This window comes from Notothenia rossii (genome assembly GCF_949606895.1).
Source record: "Notothenia rossii genome assembly, chromosome: 1".
Classification (NCBI taxonomy): Eukaryota; Metazoa; Chordata; class Actinopteri; order Perciformes; family Nototheniidae; genus Notothenia; species Notothenia rossii.
The window spans coordinates 45,803,635-45,809,100 of record NC_136912.1 but is presented as its reverse complement, the minus strand read 5'-3'; positions in this window follow the sequence as shown (position 1 = coordinate 45,809,100).

The window sequence follows — 5,466 nt, the reverse complement described above, 5'->3', positions numbered from 1 at the left end:
TCTGTCCGTGGTGCTGAACCCCAGCCTGTCTATGTGGAATACAAAAACAAACAAAGAGGGGGCTAGGAACACCATTAAAAGTGACTTTTAATGGTGGCCCTTGCGTTTAAATGATGGGTCTTATCATTCACAAGGGTCCCCGACACAATGCACACAGCCTGGAGCAGTGGAGCAGCGGCTGGGCCGTGTTCCCCCTTTTGTCCATTTGCCTATCAGTTTGTTAACGAAATGGACAGAGCCTGCGTTTTCCCCCTAAAAGTGACTTTTAATGGTGGTTTTTGCATTTAAATGATGGGTCTTATCATTCACAAGGGTCCCCGACACAATGCACATAGTCTGGAGCTCGCTGGGGTCCTGCATATGCTTTAATCACACTTTTGTCCATTTGCCCAACAGTTTGTTAACCAAATGGACAGAGGCTGCGTTTTCCCCCTAAAAGTGACTTTTAATGGTGGCCCTTGCGTTTACATGATGGGTCTTATCATTCACAAGGGTCCCCGACACAATGCACACAGCCTGGAGCAGTGGAGCAGCGGCTGGGCCGTGTTCCCCCTTTTGTCCATTTGCCTATCAGTTTGTTAACGAAATGGACAGAGCCTGCGTTTTCCCCCTAAAAGTGACTTTTAATGGTGGTTTTTGCATTTAAATGATGGGTCTTATCATTCACAAGGGTCCCCGACACAATGCACATAGTCTGGAGCTCGCTGGGGTCCTGCATATGCTTTAATCACACTTTTGTCCATTTGCCTATCAGTTTGTTAACCAAATGGACAGAGGCTGCGTTTTCCCCCTAAAAGTGACTTTTAATGGTGGCCCTTGCGTTTAAATGATGGGTCTTATCATTCACAAGGGTCCCCGACACAATGCACACAGCCTGGAGCAGTGGAGCAGCGGCTGGGCCGTGTTCCCCCTTTTGTCCATTTGCCTATCAGTTTGTTAACGAAATGGACAGAGCCTGCGTTTTCCCCCTAAAAGTGACTTTTAATGGTGGTTTTTGCATTTAAATGATGGGTCTTATCATTCACAAGGGTCCCCGACACAATGCACATAGTCTGGAGCTCGCTGGGGTCCTGCATATGCTTTAATCACACTTTTGTCCATTTGCCTATCAGTTTGTTAACCAAATGGACAAAGGCTGCGTTTCCCCCCTAAAAGTGACTTTTAATGGTGGCCCTTGCGTTTAAATGATGGGTCTTATCATTCACAAGGGTCCCCGACACAATGCACATAATCTGGAGCTCACTGGGGTCCTGCATATGCTTTAATCACACTTTTGTCCATTTGCCTATCAGTTTGTTAACGAAATGGACAGAGCCTGGGTTTTCCCCCTAAAAGTGACTTTTAATTATGGTTTTTGCGTTTAAATGATGGGTGTTATCATTCACAAGGGTCCCTGACATAATGCACATAGTCTGGAGCTCGCTGGGGTGCTGCATATGCTTTAATCAGGTGTTTTAACACTTTTCCCCACGAAAAGGATTTTTAATCATTTTTTCGGGGCTATATAAATCAAATTCCGGTTGATGCAGAGCACAATTGTACCTTTTACTATTTTAATGTATTTGCATTATATATCTTTGGGCTATAAAAGCGACATATTTGGATGACTTTGTCAGTTTATGGAGCTTATCCCACAAATCCCGGAGGATCCGGGCCAAATTTGGGAGCTCATAGGCGGCCTGCCATAGGCCCCCACCCGAGGAAAGAAAACAAAATGAAAGAAAACGGTCAATTATATGTTAAAATAATCAAAAAATGAGCTTTTGAAATTACAACGGAGAAGGGGCTCAGAAGAAGGGGCGCCGATGCTCAAGTGTTCGGCGCTTCGGGACGAAGCCCCGAACACTTTCCCCCTCCCCCGTTGCAATGTACAACGGAGAGGGGAATCCAGACTTCCCCTCCTCCATTGTAAAAAAATGTTCATGTTTTCCAAGCTACTGTCTGCACGAAAAAAGAAACCCGGTTTTTGAGAGGACTCAGAAAAAAAACGGCTGTGTAACTTCATAGAGGAATTTATCCGCTGTATGTGCACTTTGGCTCGGATACATTTTGTTGCCCGGAGACCCCCCAGCATGGTTCTTACCAAACTTTAAGTTTTTGAACTGGGCTCCGGAGGAAGGCAAGGGGAGTTGACAGGGGACTCAATCCGCCTCATGAGGCACTATTCTCGGATACATTTCAACACTTTTAGCCATTTTTGATGGTTCTCCAAAAAATAACTGACTTTTTCAGAGTGTGGAGGAATGCAAGGGGAGTTGACAGGGGACTCGATCCGCCTCATGAGGCACTATTCTCGGATACATTTCAACACTTTTAGCCATTTTTGATGGTTCTCCAAAAAATAACTCTGACTTTTTCAGAGTGTGGAGGAATGCGAGGGGAGTTGACAGGGGACTCTACCCGCCTTATGGGGCACTATTCTCGGATACATTTCAACACTTTTAGCCATTTTTGATGGTTCTCCAAAAAGTAAAGTGTTACTTTGTGAGTGTGGAGGAATGCGAGGGGAGTTGACAGGGGACTCTACCCGCCTTATGGGGCACTATTCTCGGATACATTTGTTCATTTTCACCCATTTTTTATGGAACTCCAAAAAGACAAGTTAGTCTTTTTTTTCCCTTCCTCTTCTGATTTCTCACTGATTGAATGGCAAACGCGACCCGCCATCGGAGGGCCTCCGCCGGCCCGGCCTCGTGCCGGTGCTCTGGTGGTTGGTTCCTCCGAACTGCGGGTTCGACTCTGATGGCCGGGAGGGACGAGGGAAACGTCGGGGGGGTCTGCTGGAGGCTCCTGCTGGAGTCTTGCGTTTCACCGGGACCTGGCTCGAAAAACTCGAAACCCTGACTCCAGTGCGGTGTTGCGGCCATGCGCCTCCGGGTACCAGACTCCCCTTCCTCCTCCTTGTTGCGTGGGCTGCGTGGAGGTAACCCTGCGTGTCCGTTACCCTGCGTGTCTCTTACCTCCCAGGCCGACCGATATGAAGCGTTTCAAAGACGGACCGTCTGACTCACGGGTCCCACCACGGGTTCCGTAGCGGGGTGGAAGTTCCACCTCCCCACTTCACCGCGGAATGCAAGACAAACACCTGTTTCTCTCATCCTCCACAGTGGCATAGCGGCCTTAGTCGGCTGCGGCATTCAGCAATTGGCCCTGCTCCGGGCACAGGACCCTGCTTCATCAAACTACCTGTTTGATCCTGCGTAACAACCACATATATGCTTGTCTGCAAATACATTGATCGAATGGCAAACGTGACCCGCCATCGGAAGGCCTCCGCCGGCCCGGCCTCGTGCCGGTGCTCTGGCAGTCGGTTCATCCAAACTGCGGGTTTGACTCTGCTCCTGGGGCTGACAAAGTCAGCGGTGAATGCCGGAGCGCATACATGCTTGTCTGCAAAGAGGGACATGCTTGGTCCCGCGCAGGTGTTCTTCTACGGCTAGTGTCCAGCCAGCTGCGGTATCAGCAAATTTGACCCGCCATAGGAGGGCCTCCTCCCCGGGTCCAGCTTCCGGTGCTTGGCGGTCGGTTCATCCAAACTGCGGGTTTGACTCTGCTCCTGGGGCTGACAAAGTCAGTGGCGAATGCTGGAGCGCATATATGCTTGTCTGCAAAGAGGGACATGCCTGGTCCCGCCCGGGTGTTCTTCTACGGCTAGTGTCCAGCCAGCTGCGGTATCAGCAAATTTGAACCGCCATCGGAGGGCCTCCTCCCCGGGTCCAGCTTCCGGTGCTTGGCGGTCGGTTCATCCAAACTGCGGGTTTGACTCTGCTCCTGGGGCTGACAAAGTCAGCGGCGAATGCCGGAGCGCATATATGCTTGTCTGCAAAGAGGAACATGCCTGGTCCCGCCCGGGTGTTCTTCTACGGCTAGTGTCCAGCCAGCTGCGGTATCAGCAAATTTGACCCGCCATCGGAGGGCCTCCTCCCCGGGTCCAGCTTCCGGTGCTTGGCGGTCGGTTCATCCAAACTGCGGGTGCTCCTGGAGCGGACAAAGATATGTGTATTTGCCTGAAGGATGGAAATAAACAAAGAATGATATTTTACAGTTCATGACGGATATGTGTTTTTTCCAGGCTTTTTGGAAATAAACCAAATGTGATATTGCAGGGCATTACGTAGCTCATTTTACCCATGTGATGTTTTGCAGTACATTACTGAGCTCATTTAACGATCTGGTGTACCAGGCGAAGTGGGATGCTGCCATGTCCCAACTGGTTTCCTGAGGAATATAAGGAGAGTTGACAGGGGACTCTGCCCAGTGCTCATGAACCAAATGAGGGGTGTGTTAGAGGGGAAGGCTCTGGCTGTTTCTGCAGCCTCTGCTTCTACCTTCTCTCCCCACCCCGATACCAGCGCGTGCCTGCTGTAAAAGGCAGGTGCACGGGCTCTCACTGCCACTAGCTCTGAGTCTGGCTCCCGAGCAGCACGTTCTCCCCGGCAGTCCACCAGCAGATGAAAAACACCCACCTCTCCGCCTCTTCCGAGGGACGAGGGAACCGCGCGGGGGGGTCTGCTGGAGGTTCCTGCCGGGTGCTCCGTACTGCGTTTCACCGGTACCTGGCTCGAAAAACTCGGAACTCTGACTCCAGTGCGGTGTGGCAGTCTCGCCCTGGCCGTCCACCGTGCGCCTCCGGGTACCTGACTCCTCCGGGGGCAGGTGCGAGGGGTTCAATGCACCAAATGAGGGGTGTGTTAGAGGGGAAGGCTCTGGCTGTTTCTGCGGCCTCAGCTTCTACCTTCTCTCCCAACCCCGATACCAGCGCGTGCCTGCTGTAAAAGGCAGGTGCACGGGCTCTCACTGCCACTAACTCTGAGCCTGGCTCCCGAGCAGCACGTTCTCCCCGGCAGTCCGCCAGCAGATGAAAAACACCCACCTCTCCGCCTCTTCCAAGGGACGAGGGAACCACGTGGGGGGGTCTGCTGGAGGTTCCTGCCGGGTGCTCCGTACTGCGTTTCACCGGGACCTGGCTCGAAAAACTCGGAACTCTGACTCCAGTGCGGTGTGGCGGTCTCGCCCTGGCTGTCCACCGTGCGCCTCCGGGTACCTGACTCCTCCGGGGGCAGGTGCGAGGGGTTCAATGCACCAAATGAGGGGTTTGTTAGAGGGGAAGGCTCTGGCTGTTTCTAAAGCCTCTGCTTCTACCTTCTCTCCCCACCCTGATACCAGCGCGTGCCTGCTGTAAAAGGCAGGTGCACGGGCTCTCACTGCCACTAACTCTGAGCCTGGCTCCCGAGCAGCACGTTCTCCCCGGCAGTCCGCCAGCAGATGAAAAACACCCACCTCTCCGCCTCTTCCGAGGGACGAGGGAACCACGTGGGGGGGTCTGCTGGAGGTTCCTGCCTTGTGCTCTGTACTGCGTTTCACCGGGACCTGGCTCGAAAAACTCGGAACTCTGACTACAGTGCGGTGTGGCGGTCTCGCCCTGGCCGTCCACCGTGCGCCTCCGGGTACCTGACTCCTCCGGGG